This window comes from Anomaloglossus baeobatrachus, unplaced genomic scaffold, assembly GCF_048569485.1.
Source record: "Anomaloglossus baeobatrachus isolate aAnoBae1 unplaced genomic scaffold, aAnoBae1.hap1 Scaffold_924, whole genome shotgun sequence".
In the NCBI taxonomy this organism is placed as follows: domain Eukaryota; kingdom Metazoa; phylum Chordata; class Amphibia; order Anura; family Aromobatidae; genus Anomaloglossus; species Anomaloglossus baeobatrachus.
In genome coordinates, this window is record NW_027445321.1 from 22229 (window position 1) to 49044 (window position 26816).

The 26816-nt window shown below is 46.6% G+C and overlaps 16 non-coding genes and 1 pseudogene across 16 annotated transcripts; all 17 read right to left on the bottom strand.

The window, feature by feature from the left end:
- Nucleotides 1–1016: 1016 nt before the first annotated feature.
- Nucleotides 1017–1207, bottom strand: LOC142289377 (U2 spliceosomal RNA). Its single transcript, XR_012749866.1, has one exon. It is a non-coding gene; the product is annotated as a U2 spliceosomal RNA (small nuclear RNA).
- Nucleotides 1208–2594: 1387 nt separating this feature from the next.
- Nucleotides 2595–2785, bottom strand: LOC142289378 (U2 spliceosomal RNA). Its single transcript, XR_012749867.1, has one exon. It is a non-coding gene; the product is annotated as a U2 spliceosomal RNA (small nuclear RNA).
- Nucleotides 2786–4172: 1387 nt separating this feature from the next.
- Nucleotides 4173–4363, bottom strand: LOC142289379 (U2 spliceosomal RNA). The gene has a single exon (XR_012749868.1). It is a non-coding gene; the product is annotated as a U2 spliceosomal RNA (small nuclear RNA).
- Nucleotides 4364–5751: 1388 nt separating this feature from the next.
- LOC142289380 (U2 spliceosomal RNA) lies at nt 5752–5942 on the bottom strand. The gene has a single exon (XR_012749869.1). It is a non-coding gene; the product is annotated as a U2 spliceosomal RNA (small nuclear RNA).
- A 1387-nt stretch (nt 5943–7329) lies between these two features.
- On the bottom strand, nt 7330–7520 carry LOC142289381 (U2 spliceosomal RNA). The gene has a single exon (XR_012749870.1). It is a non-coding gene; the product is annotated as a U2 spliceosomal RNA (small nuclear RNA).
- Nucleotides 7521–8907: 1387 nt separating this feature from the next.
- On the bottom strand, nt 8908–9098 carry LOC142289382 (U2 spliceosomal RNA). Its single transcript, XR_012749871.1, has one exon. It is a non-coding gene; the product is annotated as a U2 spliceosomal RNA (small nuclear RNA).
- Nucleotides 9099–10485: 1387 nt separating this feature from the next.
- LOC142289384 (U2 spliceosomal RNA) lies at nt 10486–10676 on the bottom strand. The gene has a single exon (XR_012749873.1). It is a non-coding gene; the product is annotated as a U2 spliceosomal RNA (small nuclear RNA).
- A 1387-nt stretch (nt 10677–12063) lies between these two features.
- On the bottom strand, nt 12064–12254 carry LOC142289385 (U2 spliceosomal RNA). Its single transcript, XR_012749874.1, has one exon. It is a non-coding gene; the product is annotated as a U2 spliceosomal RNA (small nuclear RNA).
- A 1387-nt stretch (nt 12255–13641) lies between these two features.
- LOC142289386 (U2 spliceosomal RNA) lies at nt 13642–13832 on the bottom strand. Its single transcript, XR_012749875.1, has one exon. It is a non-coding gene; the product is annotated as a U2 spliceosomal RNA (small nuclear RNA).
- Nucleotides 13833–15219: 1387 nt separating this feature from the next.
- Nucleotides 15220–15415, bottom strand: LOC142289396 (U2 spliceosomal RNA). Its single transcript, XR_012749884.1, has one exon. It is a non-coding gene; the product is annotated as a U2 spliceosomal RNA (small nuclear RNA).
- A 697-nt stretch (nt 15416–16112) lies between these two features.
- On the bottom strand, nt 16113–16254 carry LOC142289397 (U2 spliceosomal RNA; annotated as a pseudogene).
- A 1387-nt stretch (nt 16255–17641) lies between these two features.
- On the bottom strand, nt 17642–17832 carry LOC142289387 (U2 spliceosomal RNA). Its single transcript, XR_012749876.1, has one exon. It is a non-coding gene; the product is annotated as a U2 spliceosomal RNA (small nuclear RNA).
- A 1387-nt stretch (nt 17833–19219) lies between these two features.
- LOC142289388 (U2 spliceosomal RNA) lies at nt 19220–19410 on the bottom strand. The gene has a single exon (XR_012749877.1). It is a non-coding gene; the product is annotated as a U2 spliceosomal RNA (small nuclear RNA).
- Nucleotides 19411–20797: 1387 nt separating this feature from the next.
- On the bottom strand, nt 20798–20988 carry LOC142289390 (U2 spliceosomal RNA). The gene has a single exon (XR_012749878.1). It is a non-coding gene; the product is annotated as a U2 spliceosomal RNA (small nuclear RNA).
- Nucleotides 20989–22375: 1387 nt separating this feature from the next.
- LOC142289391 (U2 spliceosomal RNA) lies at nt 22376–22566 on the bottom strand. The gene has a single exon (XR_012749879.1). It is a non-coding gene; the product is annotated as a U2 spliceosomal RNA (small nuclear RNA).
- A 1387-nt stretch (nt 22567–23953) lies between these two features.
- LOC142289392 (U2 spliceosomal RNA) lies at nt 23954–24144 on the bottom strand. Its single transcript, XR_012749880.1, has one exon. It is a non-coding gene; the product is annotated as a U2 spliceosomal RNA (small nuclear RNA).
- A 1387-nt stretch (nt 24145–25531) lies between these two features.
- Nucleotides 25532–25722, bottom strand: LOC142289393 (U2 spliceosomal RNA). The gene has a single exon (XR_012749881.1). It is a non-coding gene; the product is annotated as a U2 spliceosomal RNA (small nuclear RNA).
- Between the last annotated feature and the right edge of the window lie 1094 nt (nt 25723–26816).

The following is a 26816-nucleotide window of genomic DNA, read 5'->3' on the forward strand; positions in this document are numbered from 1 at the left end:
CCTTCCCAGCCCCCAAACCCTGCCCTCTGTACCTTTCTCACCACCCGCTTCCCTTCTCCTGTCATCCCCCTACCACCCGGGAAAAAAAGAGATTGCCCCCTCCTTCCACTAGCCCACCCTCCCACCCAAAGAACAACTTCTTCTGCGCAGCTTGTTTTCTAGGCAGCAGCGCTATTGTGATGTCATCGGGGGGCATTGTGACAAGCCGCCAGTGTTCCGTCTCTTCATGTTGTGCACAGTTCAAACGGAAAATACATCAACAGGCAGACTACAGAAAAGCTTACTATCAAAGGTTAGAGGGGGGCTTTCTCAGAGGGCTTTTTACAGTTTTTCTATTCCCAATTAGCCGTTTAAGTGTACTTATTGAAAGTAGTAATTCTTTCATAGGCCGCCCTTTCTTAGTATTTGACGTTCCTTATATTGCGGTATGAGGCTTCGCAGTAGGTTGCAAACATTCATCACCCATGACTGTCCCCAATTGAGCTCAGAAGCTCAATGTCTATCATGACCTCTCTTTTAGAATGTCCAAGAGCAAGCAAACTATTCCTCCAGGAGAGGGCGCCAACAGACTACTAAAGAGATCATCATTACTCAAAGAAAACCCCAAAAACCAATGCATGATAGGAATAAACAGGTAACTTTCTTTGGAGTGGAAGCGGAGAGATCGCACCAGATGCCAATTCTAGATGTTATCACACCTGTGGTCACTGCAGCAGCAGGTGAATCCACTTTGTCCAAAAGGGATCTATTCCATTCAATTGCAAATGATCTAGATAAGACAGAGAACTGCAGCACGGGGACATAGCCGAGTTGGTCAGGTTGAGTGGTGATGAGTTTGCTATTTGGATGAATAAAGAAAGTCAAAAGTGTGAAAGATAAAAAACAAAAGGAGGAAGTGTGAAAAGTGAATGGGCCAAATTGAGGTGCATATGAAGACGTATGCTTTCTTCCAATTCATTAAATCGGGCTAATATGAATCAGGTGAATTGAGTTCTGCTTTTGGAAACTGGGTTAAGAAGGGGTGCACCGTTCCTGGAGGTACTGCAATACCAGGTCAATGCGTGGAGTGGACAGAGCAAGCTCTTTTTCCATCTCCCTGTTCTAAAAATCCATTTAATATATGGTCCCCAGATAGGGGACGTATCAGATATTAAACTGATAAGAACAGATACTACACTTGATCTTAGCCAAAAGGCCGAGAAGCGATAACCAGAATTGGTTTGGGCCTCGAGTGGCACCCTGGCCTATGCCGGACACATCTTAGGGAGAGAGAGCGAGAGGGAGACAAACCCACGCCTACACAAGACATTTTGTCACCCAAGCCAACCCTTGAAAAGGCTGCTTTGCAGAGCCAAAACAAGAAGAATGGTGCGTTTTGCAGCCGCCGCCCACTGCAATGAATCTGAATAACTCCTCCTTTAGGGCGCAAGCAACTCCCCTCCCCCTTGCAGTCTTTCCAATTCACGATACAAAAAGACGGACAGGACAGGTTGCCTGACTTTCCGTCACTGCCACCCTTTGCCATCCTTACCCGTAGAAAGCCCTTTCATCATCCCCAAACCCTAATCTTTTCCCTTTCCTTCCCAGCCCCCAAACCCTGCCCTCTGTACCTTTCTCACCACCCGCTTCCCTTCTCCTGTCATCCCCCTACCACCCGGGAAAAAAAGAGATTGCCCCCTCCTTCCACTAGCCCACCCTCCCACCCAAAGAACAACTTCTTCTGCGCAGCTTGTTTTCTAGGCAGCAGCGCTATTGTGATGTCATCGGGGGGCATTGTGACAAGCCGCCAGTGTTCCGTCTCTTCATGTTGTGCACAGTTCAAACGGAAAATACATCAACAGGCAGACTACAGAAAAGCTTACTATCAAAGGTTAGAGGGGGGCTTTCTCAGAGGGCTTTTTACAGTTTTTCTATTCCCAATTAGCCGTTTAAGTGTACTTATTGAAAGTAGTAATTCTTTCATAGGCCGCCCTTTCTTAGTATTTGACGTTCCTTATATTGCGGTATGAGGCTTCGCAGTAGGTTGCAAACATTCATCACCCATGACTGTCCCCAATTGAGCTCAGAAGCTCAATGTCTATCATGACCTCTCTTTTAGAATGTCCAAGAGCAAGCAAACTATTCCTCCAGGAGAGGGCGCCAACAGACTACTAAAGAGATCATCATTACTCAAAGAAAACCCCAAAAACCAATGCATGATAGGAATAAACAGGTAACTTTCTTTGGAGTGGAAGCGGAGAGATCGCACCAGATGCCAATTCTAGATGTTATCACACCTGTGGTCACTGCAGCAGCAGGTGAATCCACTTTGTCCAAAAGGGATCTATTCCATTCAATTGCAAATGATCTAGATAAGACAGAGAACTGCAGCACGGGGACATAGCCGAGTTGGTCAGGTTGAGTGGTGATGAGTTTGCTATTTGGATGAATAAAGAAAGTCAAAAGTGTGAAAGATAAAAAACAAAAGGAGGAAGTGTGAAAAGTGAATGGGCCAAATTGAGGTGCATATGAAGACGTATGCTTTCTTCCAATTCATTAAATCGGGCTAATATGAATCAGGTGAATTGAGTTCTGCTTTTGGAAACTGGGTTAAGAAGGGGTGCACCGTTCCTGGAGGTACTGCAATACCAGGTCAATGCGTGGAGTGGACAGAGCAAGCTCTTTTTCCATCTCCCTGTTCTAAAAATCCATTTAATATATGGTCCCCAGATAGGGGACGTATCAGATATTAAACTGATAAGAACAGATACTACACTTGATCTTAGCCAAAAGGCCGAGAAGCGATAACCAGAATTGGTTTGGGCCTCGAGTGGCACCCTGGCCTATGCCGGACACATCTTAGGGAGAGAGAGCGAGAGGGAGACAAACCCACGCCTACACAAGACATTTTGTCACCCAAGCCAACCCTTGAAAAGGCTGCTTTGCAGAGCCAAAACAAGAAGAATGGTGCGTTTTGCAGCCGCCGCCCACTGCAATGAATCTGAATAACTCCTCCTTTAGGGCGCAAGCAACTCCCCTCCCCCTTGCAGTCTTTCCAATTCACGATACAAAAAGACGGACAGGACAGGTTGCCTGACTTTCCGTCACTGCCACCCTTTGCCATCCTTACCCGTAGAAAGCCCTTTCATCATCCCCAAACCCTAATCTTTTCCCTTTCCTTCCCAGCCCCCAAACCCTGCCCTCTGTACCTTTCTCACCACCCGCTTCCCTTCTCCTGTCATCCCCCTACCACCCGGGAAAAAAAGAGATTGCCCCCTCCTTCCACTAGCCCACCCTCCCACCCAAAGAACAACTTCTTCTGCGCAGCTTGTTTTCTAGGCAGCAGCGCTATTGTGATGTCATCGGGGGGCATTGTGACAAGCCGCCAGTGTTCCGTCTCTTCATGTTGTGCACAGTTCAAACGGAAAATACATCAACAGGCAGACTACAGAAAAGCTTACTATCAAAGGTTAGAGGGGGGCTTTCTCAGAGGGCTTTTTACAGTTTTTCTATTCCCAATTAGCCGTTTAAGTGTACTTATTGAAAGTAGTAATTCTTTCATAGGCCGCCCTTTCTTAGTATTTGACGTTCCTTATATTGCGGTATGAGGCTTCGCAGTAGGTTGCAAACATTCATCACCCATGACTGTCCCCAATTGAGCTCAGAAGCTCAATGTCTATCATGACCTCTCTTTTAGAATGTCCAAGAGCAAGCAAACTATTCCTCCAGGAGAGGGCGCCAACAGACTACTAAAGAGATCATCATTACTCAAAGAAAACCCCAAAAACCAATGCATGATAGGAATAAACAGGTAACTTTCTTTGGAGTGGAAGCGGAGAGATCGCACCAGATGCCAATTCTAGATGTTATCACACCTGTGGTCACTGCAGCAGCAGGTGAATCCACTTTGTCCAAAAGGGATCTATTCCATTCAATTGCAAATGATCTAGATAAGACAGAGAACTGCAGCACGGGGACATAGCCGAGTTGGTCAGGTTGAGTGGTGATGAGTTTGCTATTTGGATGAATAAAGAAAGTCAAAAGTGTGAAAGATAAAAAACAAAAGGAGGAAGTGTGAAAAGTGAATGGGCCAAATTGAGGTGCATATGAAGACGTATGCTTTCTTCCAATTCATTAAATCGGGCTAATATGAATCAGGTGAATTGAGTTCTGCTTTTGGAAACTGGGTTAAGAAGGGGTGCACCGTTCCTGGAGGTACTGCAATACCAGGTCAATGCGTGGAGTGGACAGAGCAAGCTCTTTTTCCATCTCCCTGTTCTAAAAATCCATTTAATATATGGTCCCCAGATAGGGGACGTATCAGATATTAAACTGATAAGAACAGATACTACACTTGATCTTAGCCAAAAGGCCGAGAAGCGATAACCAGAATTGGTTTGGGCCTCGAGTGGCACCCTGGCCTATGCCGGACACATCTTAGGGAGAGAGAGCGAGAGGGAGACAAACCCACGCCTACACAAGACATTTTGTCACCCAAGCCAACCCTTGAAAAGGCTGCTTTGCAGAGCCAAAACAAGAAGAATGGTGCGTTTTGCAGCCGCCGCCCACTGCAATGAATCTGAATAACTCCTCCTTTAGGGCGCAAGCAACTCCCCTCCCCCTTGCAGTCTTTCCAATTCACGATACAAAAAGACGGACAGGACAGGTTGCCTGACTTTCCGTCACTGCCACCCTTTGCCATCCTTACCCGTAGAAAGCCCTTTCATCATCCCCAAACCCTAATCTTTTCCCTTTCCTTCCCAGCCCCCAAACCCTGCCCTCTGTACCTTTCTCACCAACCCGCTTCCCTTCTCCTGTCATCCCCCTACCACCCGGGAAAAAAAGAGATTGCCCCCTCCTTCCACTAGCCCACCCTCCCACCCAAAGAACAACTTCTTCTGCGCAGCTTGTTTTCTAGGCAGCAGCGCTATTGTGATGTCATCGGGGGGCATTGTGACAAGCCGCCAGTGTTCCGTCTCTTCATGTTGTGCACAGTTCAAACGGAAAATACATCAACAGGCAGACTACAGAAAAGCTTACTATCAAAGGTTAGAGGGGGGCTTTCTCAGAGGGCTTTTTACAGTTTTTCTATTCCCAATTAGCCGTTTAAGTGTACTTATTGAAAGTAGTAATTCTTTCATAGGCCGCCCTTTCTTAGTATTTGACGTTCCTTATATTGCGGTATGAGGCTTCGCAGTAGGTTGCAAACATTCATCACCCATGACTGTCCCCAATTGAGCTCAGAAGCTCAATGTCTATCATGACCTCTCTTTTAGAATGTCCAAGAGCAAGCAAACTATTCCTCCAGGAGAGGGCGCCAACAGACTACTAAAGAGATCATCATTACTCAAAGAAAACCCCAAAAACCAATGCATGATAGGAATAAACAGGTAACTTTCTTTGGAGTGGAAGCGGAGAGATCGCACCAGATGCCAATTCTAGATGTTATCACACCTGTGGTCACTGCAGCAGCAGGTGAATCCACTTTGTCCAAAAGGGATCTATTCCATTCAATTGCAAATGATCTAGATAAGACAGAGAACTGCAGCACGGGGACATAGCCGAGTTGGTCAGGTTGAGTGGTGATGAGTTTGCTATTTGGATGAATAAAGAAAGTCAAAAGTGTGAAAGATAAAAAACAAAAGGAGGAAGTGTGAAAAGTGAATGGGCCAAATTGAGGTGCATATGAAGACGTATGCTTTCTTCCAATTCATTAAATCGGGCTAATATGAATCAGGTGAATTGAGTTCTGCTTTTGGAAACTGGGTTAAGAAGGGGTGCACCGTTCCTGGAGGTACTGCAATACCAGGTCAATGCGTGGAGTGGACAGAGCAAGCTCTTTTTCCATCTCCCTGTTCTAAAAATCCATTTAATATATGGTCCCCAGATAGGGGACGTATCAGATATTAAACTGATAAGAACAGATACTACACTTGATCTTAGCCAAAAGGCCGAGAAGCGATAACCAGAATTGGTTTGGGCCTCGAGTGGCACCCTGGCCTATGCCGGACACATCTTAGGGAGAGAGAGCGAGAGGGAGACAAACCCACGCCTACACAAGACATTTTGTCACCCAAGCCAACCCTTGAAAAGGCTGCTTTGCAGAGCCAAAACAAGAAGAATGGTGCGTTTTGCAGCCGCCGCCCACTGCAATGAATCTGAATAACTCCTCCTTTAGGGCGCAAGCAACTCCCCTCCCCCTTGCAGTCTTTCCAATTCACGATACAAAAAGACGGACAGGACAGGTTGCCTGACTTTCCGTCACTGCCACCCTTTGCCATCCTTACCCGTAGAAAGCCCTTTCATCATCCCCAAACCCTAATCTTTTCCCTTTCCTTCCCAGCCCCCAAACCCTGCCCTCTGTACCTTTCTCACCACCCGCTTCCCTTCTCCTGTCATCCCCCTACCACCCGGGAAAAAAAGAGATTGCCCCCTCCTTCCACTAGCCCACCCTCCCACCCAAAGAACAACTTCTTCTGCGCAGCTTGTTTTCTAGGCAGCAGCGCTATTGTGATGTCATCGGGGGGCATTGTGACAAGCCGCCAGTGTTCCGTCTCTTCATGTTGTGCACAGTTCAAACGGAAAATACATCAACAGGCAGACTACAGAAAAGCTTACTATCAAAGGTTAGAGGGGGGCTTTCTCAGAGGGCTTTTTACAGTTTTTCTATTCCCAATTAGCCGTTTAAGTGTACTTATTGAAAGTAGTAATTCTTTCATAGGCCGCCCTTTCTTAGTATTTGACGTTCCTTATATTGCGGTATGAGGCTTCGCAGTAGGTTGCAAACATTCATCACCCATGACTGTCCCCAATTGAGCTCAGAAGCTCAATGTCTATCATGACCTCTCTTTTAGAATGTCCAAGAGCAAGCAAACTATTCCTCCAGGAGAGGGCGCCAACAGACTACTAAAGAGATCATCATTACTCAAAGAAAACCCCAAAAACCAATGCATGATAGGAATAAACAGGTAACTTTCTTTGGAGTGGAAGCGGAGAGATCGCACCAGATGCCAATTCTAGATGTTATCACACCTGTGGTCACTGCAGCAGCAGGTGAATCCACTTTGTCCAAAAGGGATCTATTCCATTCAATTGCAAATGATCTAGATAAGACAGAGAACTGCAGCACGGGGACATAGCCGAGTTGGTCAGGTTGAGTGGTGATGAGTTTGCTATTTGGATGAATAAAGAAAGTCAAAAGTGTGAAAGATAAAAAACAAAAGGAGGAAGTGTGAAAAGTGAATGGGCCAAATTGAGGTGCATATGAAGACGTATGCTTTCTTCCAATTCATTAAATCGGGCTAATATGAATCAGGTGAATTGAGTTCTGCTTTTGGAAACTGGGTTAAGAAGGGGTGCACCGTTCCTGGAGGTACTGCAATACCAGGTCAATGCGTGGAGTGGACAGAGCAAGCTCTTTTTCCATCTCCCTGTTCTAAAAATCCATTTAATATATGGTCCCCAGATAGGGGACGTATCAGATATTAAACTGATAAGAACAGATACTACACTTGATCTTAGCCAAAAGGCCGAGAAGCGATAACCAGAATTGGTTTGGGCCTCGAGTGGCACCCTGGCCTATGCCGGACACATCTTAGGGAGAGAGAGCGAGAGGGAGACAAACCCACGCCTACACAAGACATTTTGTCACCCAAGCCAACCCTTGAAAAGGCTGCTTTGCAGAGCCAAAACAAGAAGAATGGTGCGTTTTGCAGCCGCCGCCCACTGCAATGAATCTGAATAACTCCTCCTTTAGGGCGCAAGCAACTCCCCTCCCCCTTGCAGTCTTTCCAATTCACGATACAAAAAGACGGACAGGACAGGTTGCCTGACTTTCCGTCACTGCCACCCTTTGCCATCCTTACCCGTAGAAAGCCCTTTCATCATCCCCAAACCCTAATCTTTTCCCTTTCCTTCCCAGCCCCCAAACCCTGCCCTCTGTACCTTTCTCACCACCCGCTTCCCTTCTCCTGTCATCCCCCTACCACCCGGGAAAAAAAGAGATTGCCCCCTCCTTCCACTAGCCCACCCTCCCACCCAAAGAACAACTTCTTCTGCGCAGCTTGTTTTCTAGGCAGCAGCGCTATTGTGATGTCATCGGGGGGCATTGTGACAAGCCGCCAGTGTTCCGTCTCTTCATGTTGTGCACAGTTCAAACGGAAAATACATCAACAGGCAGACTACAGAAAAGCTTACTATCAAAGGTTAGAGGGGGGCTTTCTCAGAGGGCTTTTTACAGTTTTTCTATTCCCAATTAGCCGTTTAAGTGTACTTATTGAAAGTAGTAATTCTTTCATAGGCCGCCCTTTCTTAGTATTTGACGTTCCTTATATTGCGGTATGAGGCTTCGCAGTAGGTTGCAAACATTCATCACCCATGACTGTCCCCAATTGAGCTCAGAAGCTCAATGTCTATCATGACCTCTCTTTTAGAATGTCCAAGAGCAAGCAAACTATTCCTCCAGGAGAGGGCGCCAACAGACTACTAAAGAGATCATCATTACTCAAAGAAAACCCCAAAAACCAATGCATGATAGGAATAAACAGGTAACTTTCTTTGGAGTGGAAGCGGAGAGATCGCACCAGATGCCAATTCTAGATGTTATCACACCTGTGGTCACTGCAGCAGCAGGTGAATCCACTTTGTCCAAAAGGGATCTATTCCATTCAATTGCAAATGATCTAGATAAGACAGAGAACTGCAGCACGGGGACATAGCCGAGTTGGTCAGGTTGAGTGGTGATGAGTTTGCTATTTGGATGAATAAAGAAAGTCAAAAGTGTGAAAGATAAAAAACAAAAGGAGGAAGTGTGAAAAGTGAATGGGCCAAATTGAGGTGCATATGAAGACGTATGCTTTCTTCCAATTCATTAAATCGGGCTAATATGAATCAGGTGAATTGAGTTCTGCTTTTGGAAACTGGGTTAAGAAGGGGTGCACCGTTCCTGGAGGTACTGCAATACCAGGTCAATGCGTGGAGTGGACAGAGCAAGCTCTTTTTCCATCTCCCTGTTCTAAAAATCCATTTAATATATGGTCCCCAGATAGGGGACGTATCAGATATTAAACTGATAAGAACAGATACTACACTTGATCTTAGCCAAAAGGCCGAGAAGCGATAACCAGAATTGGTTTGGGCCTCGAGTGGCACCCTGGCCTATGCCGGACACATCTTAGGGAGAGAGAGCGAGAGGGAGACAAACCCACGCCTACACAAGACATTTTGTCACCCAAGCCAACCCTTGAAAAGGCTGCTTTGCAGAGCCAAAACAAGAAGAATGGTGCGTTTTGCAGCCGCCGCCCACTGCAATGAATCTGAATAACTCCTCCTTTAGGGCGCAAGCAACTCCCCTCCCCCTTGCAGTCTTTCCAATTCACGATACAAAAAGACGGACAGGACAGGTTGCCTGACTTTCCGTCACTGCCACCCTTTGCCATCCTTACCCGTAGAAAGCCCTTTCATCATCCCCAAACCCTAATCTTTTCCCTTTCCTTCCCAGCCCCCAAACCCTGCCCTCTGTACCTTTCTCACCACCCGCTTCCCTTCTCCTGTCATCCCCCTACCACCCGGGAAAAAAAGAGATTGCCCCCTCCTTCCACTAGCCCACCCTCCCACCCAAAGAACAACTTCTTCTGCGCAGCTTGTTTTCTAGGCAGCAGCGCTATTGTGATGTCATCGGGGGGCATTGTGACAAGCCGCCAGTGTTCCGTCTCTTCATGTTGTGCACAGTTCAAACGGAAAATACATCAACAGGCAGACTACAGAAAAGCTTACTATCAAAGGTTAGAGGGGGGCTTTCTCAGAGGGCTTTTTACAGTTTTTCTATTCCCAATTAGCCGTTTAAGTGTACTTATTGAAAGTAGTAATTCTTTCATAGGCCGCCCTTTCTTAGTATTTGACGTTCCTTATATTGCGGTATGAGGCTTCGCAGTAGGTTGCAAACATTCATCACCCATGACTGTCCCCAATTGAGCTCAGAAGCTCAATGTCTATCATGACCTCTCTTTTAGAATGTCCAAGAGCAAGCAAACTATTCCTCCAGGAGAGGGCGCCAACAGACTACTAAAGAGATCATCATTACTCAAAGAAAACCCCAAAAACCAATGCATGATAGGAATAAACAGGTAACTTTCTTTGGAGTGGAAGCGGAGAGATCGCACCAGATGCCAATTCTAGATGTTATCACACCTGTGGTCACTGCAGCAGCAGGTGAATCCACTTTGTCCAAAAGGGATCTATTCCATTCAATTGCAAATGATCTAGATAAGACAGAGAACTGCAGCACGGGGACATAGCCGAGTTGGTCAGGTTGAGTGGTGATGAGTTTGCTATTTGGATGAATAAAGAAAGTCAAAAGTGTGAAAGATAAAAAACAAAAGGAGGAAGTGTGAAAAGTGAATGGGCCAAATTGAGGTGCATATGAAGACGTATGCTTTCTTCCAATTCATTAAATCGGGCTAATATGAATCAGGTGAATTGAGTTCTGCTTTTGGAAACTGGGTTAAGAAGGGGTGCACCGTTCCTGGAGGTACTGCAATACCAGGTCAATGCGTGGAGTGGACAGAGCAAGCTCTTTTTCCATCTCCCTGTTCTAAAAATCCATTTAATATATGGTCCCCAGATAGGGGACGTATCAGATATTAAACTGATAAGAACAGATACTACACTTGATCTTAGCCAAAAGGCCGAGAAGCGATAACCAGAATTGGTTTGGGCCTCGAGTGGCACCCTGGCCTATGCCGGACACATCTTAGGGAGAGAGAGCGAGAGGGAGACAAACCCACGCCTACACAAGACATTTTGTCACCCAAGCCAACCCTTGAAAAGGCTGCTTTGCAGAGCCAAAACAAGAAGAATGGTGCGTTTTGCAGCCGCCGCCCACTGCAATGAATCTGAATAACTCCTCCTTTAGGGCGCAAGCAACTCCCCTCCCCCTTGCAGTCTTTCCAATTCACGATACAAAAAGACGGACAGGACAGGTTGCCTGACTTTCCGTCACTGCCACCCTTTGCCATCCTTACCCGTAGAAAGCCCTTTCATCATCCCCAAACCCTAATCTTTTCCCTTTCCTTCCCAGCCCCCAAACCCTGCCCTCTGTACCTTTCTCACCACCCGCTTCCCTTCTCCTGTCATCCCCCTACCACCCGGGAAAAAAAGAGATTGCCCCCTCCTTCCACTAGCCCACCCTCCCACCCAAAGAACAACTTCTTCTGCGCAGCTTGTTTTCTAGGCAGCAGCGCTATTGTGATGTCATCGGGGGGCATTGTGACAAGCCGCCAGTGTTCCGTCTCTTCATGTTGTGCACAGTTCAAACGGAAAATACATCAACAGGCAGACTACAGAAAAGCTTACTATCAAAGGTTAGAGGGGGGCTTTCTCAGAGGGCTTTTTACAGTTTTTCTATTCCCAATTAGCCGTTTAAGTGTACTTATTGAAAGTAGTAATTCTTTCATAGGCCGCCCTTTCTTAGTATTTGACGTTCCTTATATTGCGGTATGAGGCTTCGCAGTAGGTTGCAAACATTCATCACCCATGACTGTCCCCAATTGAGCTCAGAAGCTCAATGTCTATCATGACCTCTCTTTTAGAATGTCCAAGAGCAAGCAAACTATTCCTCCAGGAGAGGGCGCCAACAGACTACTAAAGAGATCATCATTACTCAAAGAAAACCCCAAAAACCAATGCATGATAGGAATAAACAGGTAACTTTCTTTGGAGTGGAAGCGGAGAGATCGCACCAGATGCCAATTCTAGATGTTATCACACCTGTGGTCACTGCAGCAGCAGGTGAATCCACTTTGTCCAAAAGGGATCTATTCCATTCAATTGCAAATGATCTAGATAAGACAGAGAACTGCAGCACGGGGACATAGCCGAGTTGGTCAGGTTGAGTGGTGATGAGTTTGCTATTTGGATGAATAAAGAAAGTCAAAAGTGTGAAAGATAAAAAACAAAAGGAGGAAGTGTGAAAAGTGAATGGGCCAAATTGAGGTGCATATGAAGACGTATGCTTTCTTCCAATTCATTAAATCGGGCTAATATGAATCAGGTGAATTGAGTTCTGCTTTTGGAAACTGGGTTAAGAAGGGGTGCACCGTTCCTGGAGGTACTGCAATACCAGGTCAATGCGTGGAGTGGACAGAGCAAGCTCTTTTTCCATCTCCCTGTTCTAAAAATCCATTTAATATATGGTCCCCAGATAGGGGACGTATCAGATATTAAACTGATAAGAACAGATACTACACTTGATCTTAGCCAAAAGGCCGAGAAGCGATAACCAGAATTGGTTTGGGCCTCGAGTGGCACCCTGGCCTATGCCGGACACATCTTAGGGAGAGAGAGCGAGAGGGAGACAAACCCACGCCTACACAAGACATTTTGTCACCCAAGCCAACCCTTGAAAAGGCTGCTTTGCAGAGCCAAAACAAGAAGAATGGTGCGTTTTGCAGCCGCCGCCCACTGCAATGAATCTGAATAACTCCTCCTTTAGGGCGCAAGCAACTCCCCTCCCCCTTGCAGTCTTTCCAATTCACGATACAAAAAGACGGACAGGACAGGTTGCCTGACTTTCCGTCACTGCCACCCTTTGCCATCCTTACCCGTAGAAAGCCCTTTCATCATCCCCAAACCCTAATCTTTTCCCTTTCCTTCCCAGCCCCCAAACCCTGCCCTCTGTACCTTTCTCACCACCCGCTTCCCTTCTCCTGTCATCCCCCTACCACCCGGGAAAAAAAGAGATTGCCCCCTCCTTCCACTAGCCCACCCTCCCACCCAAAGAACAACTTCTTCTGCGCAGCTTGTTTTCTAGGCAGCAGCGCTATTGTGATGTCATCGGGGGGCATTGTGACAAGCCGCCAGTGTTCCGTCTCTTCATGTTGTGCACAGTTCAAACGGAAAATACATCAACAGGCAGACTACAGAAAAGCTTACTATCAAAGGTTAGAGGGGGGCTTTCTCAGAGGGCTTTTTACAGTTTTTCTATTCCCAATTAGCCGTTTAAGTGTACTTATTGAAAGTAGTAATTCTTTCATAGGCCGCCCTTTCTTAGTATTTGACGTTCCTTATATTGCGGTATGAGGCTTCGCAGTAGGTTGCAAACATTCATCACCCATGACTGTCCCCAATTGAGCTCAGAAGCTCAATGTCTATCATGACCTCTCTTTTAGAATGTCCAAGAGCAAGCAAACTATTCCTCCAGGAGAGGGCGCCAACAGACTACTAAAGAGATCATCATTACTCAAAGAAAACCCCAAAAACCAATGCATGATAGGAATAAACAGGTAACTTTCTTTGGAGTGGAAGCGGAGAGATCGCACCAGATGCCAATTCTAGATGTTATCACACCTGTGGTCACTGCAGCAGCAGGTGAATCCACTTTGTCCAAAAGGGATCTATTCCATTCAATTGCAAATGATCTAGATAAGACAGAGAACTGCAGCACGGGGACATAGCCGAGTTGGTCAGGTTGAGTGGTGATGAGTTTGCTATTTGGATGAATAAAGAAAGTCAAAAGTGTGAAAGATAAAAAACAAAAGGAGGAAGTGTGAAAAGTGAATGGGCCAAATTGAGGTGCATATGAAGACGTATGCTTTCTTCCAATTCATTAAATCGGGCTAATATGAATCAGGTGAATTGAGTTCTGCTTTTGGAAACTGGGTTAAGAAGGGGTGCACCGTTCCTGGAGGTACTGCAATACCAGGTCAATGCGTGGAGTGGACAGAGCAAGCTCTTTTTCCATCTCCCTGTTCTAAAAATCCATTTAATATATGGTCCCCAGATAGGGGACGTATCAGATATTAAACTGATAAGAACAGATACTACACTTGATCTTAGCCAAAAGGCCGAGAAGCGATAACCAGAATTGGTTTGGGCCTCGAGTGGCACCCTGGCCTATGCCGGACACATCTTAGGGAGAGAGAGCGAGAGGGAGACAAACCCACGCCTACACAAGACATTTTGTCACCCAAGCCAACCCTTGAAAAGGCTGCTTTGCAGAGCCAAAACAAGAAGAATGGTGCGTTTTGCAGCCGCCGCCCACTGCAATGAATCTGAATAACTCCTCCTTTAGGGCGCAAGCAACTCCCCTCCCCCTTGCAGTCTTTCCAATTCACGATACAAAAAGACGGACAGGACAGGTTGCCTGACTTTCCGTCACTGCCACCCTTTGCCATCCTTACCCGTAGAAAGCCCTTTCATCATCCCCAAACCCTAATCTTTTCCCTTTCCTTCCCAGCCCCCAAACCCTGCCCTCTGTACCTTTCTCACCACCCGCTTCCCTTCTCCTGTCATCCCCCTACCACCCGGGAAAAAAAGAGATTGCCCCCTCCTTCCACTAGCCCACCCTCCCACCCAAAGAACAACTTCTTCTGCGCAGCTTGTTTTCTAGGCAGCAGCGCTATTGTGATGTCATCGGGGGGCATTGTGACAAGCCGCCAGTGTTCCGTCTCTTCATGTTGTGCACAGTTCAAACGGAAAATACATCAACAGGCAGACTACAGAAAAGCTTACTATCAAAGGTTAGAGGGGGGCTTTCTCAGAGGGCTTTTTACAGTTTTTCTATTCCCAATTAGCCGTTTAAGTGTACTTATTGAAAGTAGTAATTCTTTCATAGGCCGCCCTTTCTTAGTATTTGACGTTCCTTATATTGCGGTATGAGGCTTCGCAGTAGGTTGCAAACATTCATCACCCATGACTGTCCCCAATTGAGCTCAGAAGCTCAATGTCTATCATGACCTCTCTTTTAGAATGTCCAAGAGCAAGCAAACTATTCCTCCAGGAGAGGGCGCCAACAGACTACTAAAGAGATCATCATTACTCAAAGAAAACCCCAAAAACCAATGCATGATAGGAATAAACAGGTAACTTTCTTTGGAGTGGAAGCGGAGAGATCGCACCAGATGCCAATTCTAGATGTTATCACACCTGTGGTCACTGCAGCAGCAGGTGAATCCACTTTGTCCAAAAGGGATCTATTCCATTCAATTGCAAATGATCTAGATAAGACAGAGAACTGCAGCACGGGGACATAGCCGAGTTGGTCAGGTTGAGTGGTGATGAGTTTGCTATTTGGATGAATAAAGAAAGTCAAAAGTGTGAAAGATAAAAAACAAAAGGAGGAAGTGTGAAAAGTGAATGGGCCAAATTGAGGTGCATATGAAGACGTATGCTTTCTTCCAATTCATTAAATCGGGCTAATATGAATCAGGTGAATTGAGTTCTGCTTTTGGAAACTGGGTTAAGAAGGGGTGCACCGTTCCTGGAGGTACTGCAATACCAGGTCAATGCGTGGAGTGGACAGAGCAAGCTCTTTTTCCATCTCCCTGTTCTAAAAATCCATTTAATATATGGTCCCCAGATAGGGGACGTATCAGATATTAAACTGATAAGAACAGATTTTTGATTTAATGAAGCTTTCCAAAGCACCGCAAAAATGCATGACCGAAGTCACACCAAAAACAGTGCAAAGGCTAGGATTCGTGTGGACCCCTCCGTGAGAAGAGGATCCCCAAAAATCAACCCCGTCCCTCCGAGCCAGAAGGCCACAGAGAGGGTCAGGGATCTTCGGTGCTCCCCCAAGCCGAAGCCTGGTTGAGCCTTGTTGTTGCTCCCAGCGTCCACCGAGGCATCTTACCCAAGTGGAGTAGGGAGCTACTAGTCGTTGGTTTCGCAGCCGAGACTGCCCGGACCGTCAACCGGTGTTGGTTTTTCAGCCCAAGGCTGACCGGACCTCCAACCGGGTGTTGGTTTCTCAGCCCAAGGCTGACCGGACCTCCAACCGGGTGTTGGTTTCTCAGCCCAAGGCTAACCGGACCTCCAACCGGGTGTTGGTTTCTCAGCCAAAGCTGACCCGGACCTCCAACCGGGTGTTGGTTTCTCAGCCCAAAGCTGACCGGACCTCCGACCGGGATTATAAAAATTTCCCTTCTTAGCCAGAAGACCGGGATAGGGCAATATGCTTGGAAAGTATGAATAGGCAAGGCGCGGCGTGCGACAGAGTCTGAGGCTTACCAGGGTCCCAACCTAGCAAGTTCAGACTCCCTCCAGGGTGTCCATTCCTGGGGCACATTGCACCATAACCCCCACACTTACTCAGTCTAATAGCCTTGATCCTGGTAGGGCCATGGTTTCCTCTAGATGGATATACTATCCTCCCAAAGTACTAACAAGCGCAACCTTCCAGCGTGCATTGCATCATTGTACTAAGGTGGCCGGAGCCTTAAACCACCTTTTCGAACGATACTACACTTGATCTTAGCCAAAAGGCCGAGAAGCGATAACCAGAATTGGTTTGGGCCTCGAGTGGCACCCTGGCCTATGCCGGACACATCTTAGGGAGAGAGAGCGAGAGGGAGACAAACCCACGCCTACACAAGACATTTTGTCACCCAAGCCAACCCTTGAAAAGGCTGCTTTGCAGAGCCAAAACAAGAAGAATGGTGCGTTTTGCAGCCGCCGCCCACTGCAATGAATCTGAATAACTCCTCCTTTAGGGCGCAAGCAACTCCCCTCCCCCTTGCAGTCTTTCCAATTCACGATACAAAAAGACGGACAGGACAGGTTGCCTGACTTTCCGTCACTGCCACCCTTTGCCATCCTTACCCGTAGAAAGCCCTTTCATCATCCCCAAACCCTAATCTTTTCCCTTTCCTTCCCAGCCCCCAAACCCTGCCCTCTGTACCTTTCTCACCACCCGCTTCCCTTCTCCTGTCATCCCCCTACCACCCGGGAAAAAAAGAGATTGCCCCCTCCTTCCACTAGCCCACCCTCCCACCCAAAGAACAACTTCTTCTGCGCAGCTTGTTTTCTAGGCAGCAGCGCTATTGTGATGTCATCGGGGGGCATTGTGACAAGCCGCCAGTGTTCCGTCTCTTCATGTTGTGCACAGTTCAAACGGAAAATACATCAACAGGCAGACTACAGAAAAGCTTACTATCAAAGGTTAGAGGGGGGCTTTCTCAGAGGGCTTTTTACAGTTTTTCTATTCCCAATTAGCCGTTTAAGTGTACTTATTGAAAGTAGTAATTCTTTCATAGGCCGCCCTTTCTTAGTATTTGACGTTCCTTATATTGCGGTATGAGGCTTCGCAGTAGGTTGCAAACATTCATCACCCATGACTGTCCCCAATTGAGCTCAGAAGCTCAATGTCTATCATGACCTCTCTTTTAGAATGTCCAAGAGCAAGCAAACTATTCCTCCAGGAGAGGGCGCCAACAGACTACTAAAGAGATCATCATTACTCAAAGAAAACCCCAAAAACCAATGCATGATAGGAATAAACAGGTAACTTTCTTTGGAGTGGAAGCGGAGAGATCGCACCAGATGCCAATTCTAGATGTTATCACACCTGTGGTCACTGCAGCAGCAGGTGAATCCACTTTGTCCAAAAGGGATCTATTCCATTCAATTGCAAATGATCTAGATAAGACAGAGAACTGCAGCACGGGGACATAGCCGAGTTGGTCAGGTTGAGTGGTGATGAGTTTGCTATTTGGATGAATAAAGAAAGTCAAAAGTGTGAAAGATAAAAAACAAAAGGAGGAAGTGTGAAAAGTGAATGGGCCAAATTGAGGTGCATATGAAGACGTATGCTTTCTTCCAATTCATTAAATCGGGCTAATATGAATCAGGTGAATTGAGTTCTGCTTTTGGAAACTGGGTTAAGAAGGGGTGCACCGTTCCTGGAGGTACTGCAATACCAGGTCAATGCGTGGAGTGGACAGAGCAAGCTCTTTTTCCATCTCCCTGTTCTAAAAATCCATTTAATATATGGTCCCCAGATAGGGGACGTATCAGATATTAAACTGATAAGAACAGATACTACACTTGATCTTAGCCAAAAGGCCGAGAAGCGATAACCAGAATTGGTTTGGGCCTCGAGTGGCACCCTGGCCTATGCCGGACACATCTTAGGGAGAGAGAGCGAGAGGGAGACAAACCCACGCCTACACAAGACATTTTGTCACCCAAGCCAACCCTTGAAAAGGCTGCTTTGCAGAGCCAAAACAAGAAGAATGGTGCGTTTTGCAGCCGCCGCCCACTGCAATGAATCTGAATAACTCCTCCTTTAGGGCGCAAGCAACTCCCCTCCCCCTTGCAGTCTTTCCAATTCACGATACAAAAAGACGGACAGGACAGGTTGCCTGACTTTCCGTCACTGCCACCCTTTGCCATCCTTACCCGTAGAAAGCCCTTTCATCATCCCCAAACCCTAATCTTTTCCCTTTCCTTCCCAGCCCCCAAACCCTGCCCTCTGTACCTTTCTCACCACCCGCTTCCCTTCTCCTGTCATCCCCCTACCACCCGGGAAAAAAAGAGATTGCCCCCTCCTTCCACTAGCCCACCCTCCCACCCAAAGAACAACTTCTTCTGCGCAGCTTGTTTTCTAGGCAGCAGCGCTATTGTGATGTCATCGGGGGGCATTGTGACAAGCCGCCAGTGTTCCGTCTCTTCATGTTGTGCACAGTTCAAACGGAAAATACATCAACAGGCAGACTACAGAAAAGCTTACTATCAAAGGTTAGAGGGGGGCTTTCTCAGAGGGCTTTTTACAGTTTTTCTATTCCCAATTAGCCGTTTAAGTGTACTTATTGAAAGTAGTAATTCTTTCATAGGCCGCCCTTTCTTAGTATTTGACGTTCCTTATATTGCGGTATGAGGCTTCGCAGTAGGTTGCAAACATTCATCACCCATGACTGTCCCCAATTGAGCTCAGAAGCTCAATGTCTATCATGACCTCTCTTTTAGAATGTCCAAGAGCAAGCAAACTATTCCTCCAGGAGAGGGCGCCAACAGACTACTAAAGAGATCATCATTACTCAAAGAAAACCCCAAAAACCAATGCATGATAGGAATAAACAGGTAACTTTCTTTGGAGTGGAAGCGGAGAGATCGCACCAGATGCCAATTCTAGATGTTATCACACCTGTGGTCACTGCAGCAGCAGGTGAATCCACTTTGTCCAAAAGGGATCTATTCCATTCAATTGCAAATGATCTAGATAAGACAGAGAACTGCAGCACGGGGACATAGCCGAGTTGGTCAGGTTGAGTGGTGATGAGTTTGCTATTTGGATGAATAAAGAAAGTCAAAAGTGTGAAAGATAAAAAACAAAAGGAGGAAGTGTGAAAAGTGAATGGGCCAAATTGAGGTGCATATGAAGACGTATGCTTTCTTCCAATTCATTAAATCGGGCTAATATGAATCAGGTGAATTGAGTTCTGCTTTTGGAAACTGGGTTAAGAAGGGGTGCACCGTTCCTGGAGGTACTGCAATACCAGGTCAATGCGTGGAGTGGACAGAGCAAGCTCTTTTTCCATCTCCCTGTTCTAAAAATCCATTTAATATATGGTCCCCAGATAGGGGACGTATCAGATATTAAACTGATAAGAACAGATACTACACTTGATCTTAGCCAAAAGGCCGAGAAGCGATAACCAGAATTGGTTTGGGCCTCGAGTGGCACCCTGGCCTATGCCGGACACATCTTAGGGAGAGAGAGCGAGAGGGAGACAAACCCACGCCTACACAAGACATTTTGTCACCCAAGCCAACCCTTGAAAAGGCTGCTTTGCAGAGCCAAAACAAGAAGAATGGTGCGTTTTGCAGCCGCCGCCCACTGCAATGAATCTGAATAACTCCTCCTTTAGGGCGCAAGCAACTCCCCTCCCCCTTGCAGTCTTTCCAATTCACGATACAAAAAGACGGACAGGACAGGTTGCCTGACTTTCCGTCACTGCCACCCTTTGCCATCCTTACCCGTAGAAAGCCCTTTCATCATCCCCAAACCCTAATCTTTTCCCTTTCCTTCCCAGCCCCCAAACCCTGCCCTCTGTACCTTTCTCACCACCCGCTTCCCTTCTCCTGTCATCCCCCTACCACCCGGGAAAAAAAGAGATTGCCCCCTCCTTCCACTAGCCCACCCTCCCACCCAAAGAACAACTTCTTCTGCGCAGCTTGTTTTCTAGGCAGCAGCGCTATTGTGATGTCATCGGGGGGCATTGTGACAAGCCGCCAGTGTTCCGTCTCTTCATGTTGTGCACAGTTCAAACGGAAAATACATCAACAGGCAGACTACAGAAAAGCTTACTATCAAAGGTTAGAGGGGGGCTTTCTCAGAGGGCTTTTTACAGTTTTTCTATTCCCAATTAGCCGTTTAAGTGTACTTATTGAAAGTAGTAATTCTTTCATAGGCCGCCCTTTCTTAGTATTTGACGTTCCTTATATTGCGGTATGAGGCTTCGCAGTAGGTTGCAAACATTCATCACCCATGACTGTCCCCAATTGAGCTCAGAAGCTCAATGTCTATCATGACCTCTCTTTTAGAATGTCCAAGAGCAAGCAAACTATTCCTCCAGGAGAGGGCGCCAACAGACTACTAAAGAGATCATCATTACTCAAAGAAAACCCCAAAAACCAATGCATGATAGGAATAAACAGGTAACTTTCTTTGGAGTGGAAGCGGAGAGATCGCACCAGATGCCAATTCTAGATGTTATCACACCTGTGGTCACTGCAGCAGCAGGTGAATCCACTTTGTCCAAAAGGGATCTATTCCATTCAATTGCAAATGATCTAGATAAGACAGAGAACTGCAGCACGGGGACATAGCCGAGTTGGTCAGGTTGAGTGGTGATGAGTTTGCTATTTGGATGAATAAAGAAAGTCAAAAGTGTGAAAGATAAAAAACAAAAGGAGGAAGTGTGAAAAGTGAATGGGCCAAATTGAGGTGCATATGAAGACGTATGCTTTCTTCCAATTCATTAAATCGGGCTAATATGAATCAGGTGAATTGAGTTCTGCTTTTGGAAACTGGGTTAAGAAGGGGTGCACCGTTCCTGGAGGTACTGCAATACCAGGTCAATGCGTGGAGTGGACAGAGCAAGCTCTTTTTCCATCTCCCTGTTCTAAAAATCCATTTAATATATGGTCCCCAGATAGGGGACGTATCAGATATTAAACTGATAAGAACAGATACTACACTTGATCTTAGCCAAAAGGCCGAGAAGCGATAACCAGAATTGGTTTGGGCCTCGAGTGGCACCCTGGCCTATGCCGGACACATCTTAGGGAGAGAGAGCGAGAGGGAGACAAACCCACGCCTACACAAGACATTTTGTCACCCAAGCCAACCCTTGAAAAGGCTGCTTTGCAGAGCCAAAACAAGAAGAATGGTGCGTTTTGCAGCCGCCGCCCACTGCAATGAATCTGAATAACTCCTCCTTTAGGGCGCAAGCAACTCCCCTCCCCCTTGCAGTCTTTCCAATTCACAATACAAAAAGACGGACAGGACAGGTTGCCTGACTTTCCGTCACTGCCACCCTTTGCCATCCTTACCCGTAGAAAGCCCTTTCATCATCCCCAAACCCTAATCTTTTCCCTTTCCTTCCCAGCCCCCAAACCCTGCCCTCTGTACCTTTCTCACCACCCGCTTCCCTTCTCCTGTCATCCCCCTACCACCCGGGAAAAAAAGAGATTGCCCCCTCCTTCCACTAGCCCACCCTCCCACCCAAAGAACAACTTCTTCTGCGCAGCTTGTTTTCTAGGCAGCAGCGCTATTGTGATGTCATCGGGGGGCATTGTGACAAGCCGCCAGTGTTCCGTCTCTTCATGTTGTGCACAGTTCAAACGGAAAATACATCAACAGGCAGACTACAGAAAAGCTTACTATCAAAGGTTAGAGGGGGGCTTTCTCAGAGGGCTTTTTACAGTTTTTCTATTCCCAATTAGCCGTTTAAGTGTACTTATTGAAAGTAGTAATTCTTTCATAGGCCGCCCTTTCTTAGTATTTGACGTTCCTTATATTGCGGTATGAGGCTTCGCAGTAGGTTGCAAACATTCATCACCCATGACTGTCCCCAATTGAGCTCAGAAGCTCAATGTCTATCATGACCTCTCTTTTAGAATGTCCAAGAGCAAGCAAACTATTCCTCCAGGAGAGGGCGCCAACAGACTACTAAAGAGATCATCATTACTCAAAGAAAACCCCAAAAACCAATGCATGATAGGAATAAACAGGTAACTTTCTTTGGAGTGGAAGCGGAGAGATCGCACCAGATGCCAATTCTAGATGTTATCACACCTGTGGTCACTGCAGCAGCAGGTGAATCCACTTTGTCCAAAAGGGATCTATTCCATTCAATTGCAAATGATCTAGATAAGACAGAGAACTGCAGCACGGGGACATAGCCGAGTTGGTCAGGTTGAGTGGTGATGAGTTTGCTATTTGGATGAATAAAGAAAGTCAAAAGTGTGAAAGATAAAAAACAAAAGGAGGAAGTGTGAAAAGTGAATGGGCCAAATTGAGGTGCATATGAAGACGTATGCTTTCTTCCAATTCATTAAATCGGGCTAATATGAATCAGGTGAATTGAGTTCTGCTTTTGGAAACTGGGTTAAGAAGGGGTGCACCGTTCCTGGAGGTACTGCAATACCAGGTCAATGCGTGGAGTGGACAGAGCAAGCTCTTTTTCCATCTCCCTGTTCTAAAAATCCATTTAATATATGGTCCCCAGATAGGGGACGTATCAGATATTAAACTGATAAGAACAGATACTACACTTGATCTTAGCCAAAAGGCCGAGAAGCGATAACCAGAATTGGTTTGGGCCTCGAGTGGCACCCTGGCCTATGCCGGACACATCTTAGGGAGAGAGAGCGAGAGGGAGACAAACCCACGCCTACACAAGACATTTTGTCACCCAAGCCAACCCTTGAAAAGGCTGCTTTGCAGAGCCAAAACAAGAAGAATGGTGCGTTTTGCAGCCGCCGCCCACTGCAATGAATCTGAATAACTCCTCCTTTAGGGCGCAAGCAACTCCCCTCCCCCTTGCAGTCTTTCCAATTCACGATACAAAAAGACGGACAGGACAGGTTGCCTGACTTTCCGTCACTGCCACCCTTTGCCATCCTTACCCGTAGAAAGCCCTTTCATCATCCCCAAACCCTAATCTTTTCCCTTTCCTTCCCAGCCCCCAAACCCTGCCCTCTGTACCTTTCTCACCACCCGCTTCCCTTCTCCTGTCATCCCCCTACCACCCGGGAAAAAAAGAGATTGCCCCCTCCTTCCACTAGCCCACCCTCCCACCCAAAGAACAACTTCTTCTGCGCAGCTTGTTTTCTAGGCAGCAGCGCTATTGTGATGTCATCGGGGGGCATTGTGACAAGCCGCCAGTGTTCCGTCTCTTCATGTTGTGCACAGTTCAAACGGAAAATACATCAACAGGCAGACTACAGAAAAGCTTACTATCAAAGGTTAGAGGGGGGCTTTCTCAGAGGGCTTTTTACAGTTTTTCTATTCCCAATTAGCCGTTTAAGTGTACTTATTGAAAGTAGTAATTCTTTCATAGGCCGCCCTTTCTTAGTATTTGACGTTCCTTATATTGCGGTATGAGGCTTCGCAGTAGGTTGCAAACATTCATCACCCATGACTGTCCCCAATTGAGCTCAGAAGCTCAATGTCTATCATGACCTCTCTTTTAGAATGTCCAAGAGCAAGCAAACTATTCCTCCAGGAGAGGGCGCCAACAGACTACTAAAGAGATCATCATTACTCAAAGAAAACCCCAAAAACCAATGCATGATAGGAATAAACAGGTAACTTTCTTTGGAGTGGAAGCGGAGAGATCGCACCAGATGCCAATTCTAGATGTTATCACACCTGTGGTCACTGCAGCAGCAGGTGAATCCACTTTGTCCAAAAGGGATCTATTCCATTCAATTGCAAATGATCTAGATAAGACAGAGAACTGCAGCACGGGGACATAGCCGAGTTGGTCAGGTTGAGTGGTGATGAGTTTGCTATTTGGATGAATAAAGAAAGTCAAAAGTGTGAAAGATAAAAAACAAAAGGAGGAAGTGTGAAAAGTGAATGGGCCAAATTGAGGTGCATATGAAGACGTATGCTTTCTTCCAATTCATTAAATCGGGCTAATATGAATCAGGTGAATTGAGTTCTGCTTTTGGAAACTGGGTTAAGAAGGGGTGCACCGTTCCTGGAGGTACTGCAATACCAGGTCAATGCGTGGAGTGGACAGAGCAAGCTCTTTTTCCATCTCCCTGTTCTAAAAATCCATTTAATATATGGTCCCCAGATAGGGGACGTATCAGATATTAAACTGATAAGAACAGATACTACACTTGATCTTAGCCAAAAGGCCGAGAAGCGATAACCAGAATTGGTTTGGGCCTCGAGTGGCACCCTGGCCTATGCCGGACACATCTTAGGGAGAGAGAGCGAGAGGGAGACAAACCCACGCCTACACAAGACATTTTGTCACCCAAGCCAACCCTTGAAAAGGCTGCTTTGCAGAGCCAAAACAAGAAGAATGGTGCGTTTTGCAGCCGCCGCCCACTGCAATGAATCTGAATAACTCCTCCTTTAGGGCGCAAGCAACTCCCCTCCCCCTTGCAGTCTTTCCAATTCACGATACAAAAAGACGGACAGGACAGGTTGCCTGACTTTCCGTCACTGCCACCCTTTGCCATCCTTACCCGTAGAAAGCCCTTTCATCATCCCCAAACCCTAATCTTTTCCCTTTCCTTCCCAGCCCCCAAACCCTGCCCTCTGTACCTTTCTCACCACCCGCTTCCCTTCTCCTGTCATCCCCCTACCACCCGGGAAAAAAAGAGATTGCCCCCTCCTTCCACTAGCCCACCCTCCCACCCAAAGAACAACTTCTTCTGCGCAGCTTGTTTTCTAGGCAGCAGCGCTATTGTGATGTCATCGGGGGGCATTGTGACAAGCCGCCAGTGTTCCGTCTCTTCATGTTGTGCACAGTTCAAACGGAAAATACATCAACAGGCAGACTACAGAAAAGCTTACTATCAAAGGTTAGAGGGGGGCTTTCTCAGAGGGCTTTTTACAGTTTTTCTATTCCCAATTAGCCGTTTAAGTGTACTTATTGAAAGTAGTAATTCTTTCATAGGCCGCCCTTTCTTAGTATTTGACGTTCCTTATATTGCGGTATGAGGCTTCGCAGTAGGTTGCAAACATTCATCACCCATGACTGTCCCCAATTGAGCTCAGAAGCTCAATGTCTATCATGACCTCTCTTTTAGAATGTCCAAGAGCAAGCAAACTATTCCTCCAGGAGAGGGCGCCAACAGACTACTAAAGAGATCATCATTACTCAAAGAAAACCCCAAAAACCAATGCATGATAGGAATAAACAGGTAACTTTCTTTGGAGTGGAAGCGGAGAGATCGCACCAGATGCCAATTCTAGATGTTATCACACCTGTGGTCACTGCAGCAGCAGGTGAATCCACTTTGTCCAAAAGGGATCTATTCCATTCAATTGCAAATGATCTAGATAAGACAGAGAACTGCAGCACGGGGACATAGCCGAGTTGGTCAGGTTGAGTGGTGATGAGTTTGCTATTTGGATGAATAAAGAAAGTCAAAAGTGTGAAAGATAAAAAACAAAAGGAGGAAGTGTGAAAAGTGAATGGGCCAAATTGAGGTGCATATGAAGACGTATGCTTTCTTCCAATTCATTAAATCGGGCTAATATGAATCAGGTGAATTGAGTTCTGCTTTTGGAAACTGGGTTAAGAAGGGGTGCACCGTTCCTGGAGGTACTGCAATACCAGGTCAATGCGTGGAGTGGACAGAGCAAGCTCTTTTTCCATCTCCCTGTTCTAAAAATCCATTTAATATATGGTCCCCAGATAGGGGACGTATCAGATATTAAACTGATAAGAACAGATACTACACTTGATCTTAGCCAAAAGGCCGAGAAGCGATAACCAGAATTGGTTTGGGCCTCGAGTGGCACCCTGGCCTATGCCGGACACATCTTAGGGAGAGAGAGCGAGAGGGAGACAAACCCACGCCTACACAAGACATTTTGTCACCCAAGCCAACCCTTGAAAAGGCTGCTTTGCAGAGCCAAAACAAGAAGAATGGTGCGTTTTGCAGCCGCCGCCCACTGCAATGAATCTGAATAACTCCTCCTTTAGGGCGCAAGCAACTCCCCTCCCCCTTGCAGTCTTTCCAATTCACGATACAAAAAGACGGACAGGACAGGTTGCCTGACTTTCCGTCACTGCCACCCTTTGCCATCCTTACCCGTAGAAAGCCCTTTCATCATCCCCAAACCCTAATCTTTTCCCTTTCCTTCCCAGCCCCCAAACCCTGCCCTCTGTACCTTTCTCACCACCCGCTTCCCTTCTCCTGTCATCCCCCTACCACCCGGGAAAAAAAGAGATTGCCCCCTCCTTCCACTAGCCCACCCTCCCACCCAAAGAACAACTTCTTCTGCGCAGCTTGTTTTCTAGGCAGCAGCGCTATTGTGATGTCATCGGGGGGCATTGTGACAAGCCGCCAGTGTTCCGTCTCTTCATGTTGTGCACAGTTCAAACGGAAAATACATCAACAGGCAGACTACAGAAAAGCTTACTATCAAAGGTTAGAGGGGGGCTTTCTCAGAGGGCTTTTTACAGTTTTTCTATTCCCAATTAGCCGTTTAAGTGTACTTATTGAAAGTAGTAATTCTTTCATAGGCCGCCCTTTCTTAGTATTTGACGTTCCTTATATTGCGGTATGAGGCTTCGCAGTAGGTTGCAAACATTCATCACCCATGACTGTCCCCAATTGAGCTCAGAAGCTCAATGTCTATCATGACCTCTCTTTTAGAATGTCCAAGAGCAAGCAAACTATTCCTCCAGGAGAGGGCGCCAACAGACTACTAAAGAGATCATCATTACTCAAAGAAAACCCCAAAAACCAATGCATGATAGGAATAAACAGGTAACTTTCTTTGGAGTGGAAGCGGAGAGATCGCACCAGATGCCAATTCTAGATGTTATCACACCTGTGGTCACTGCAGCAGCAGGTGA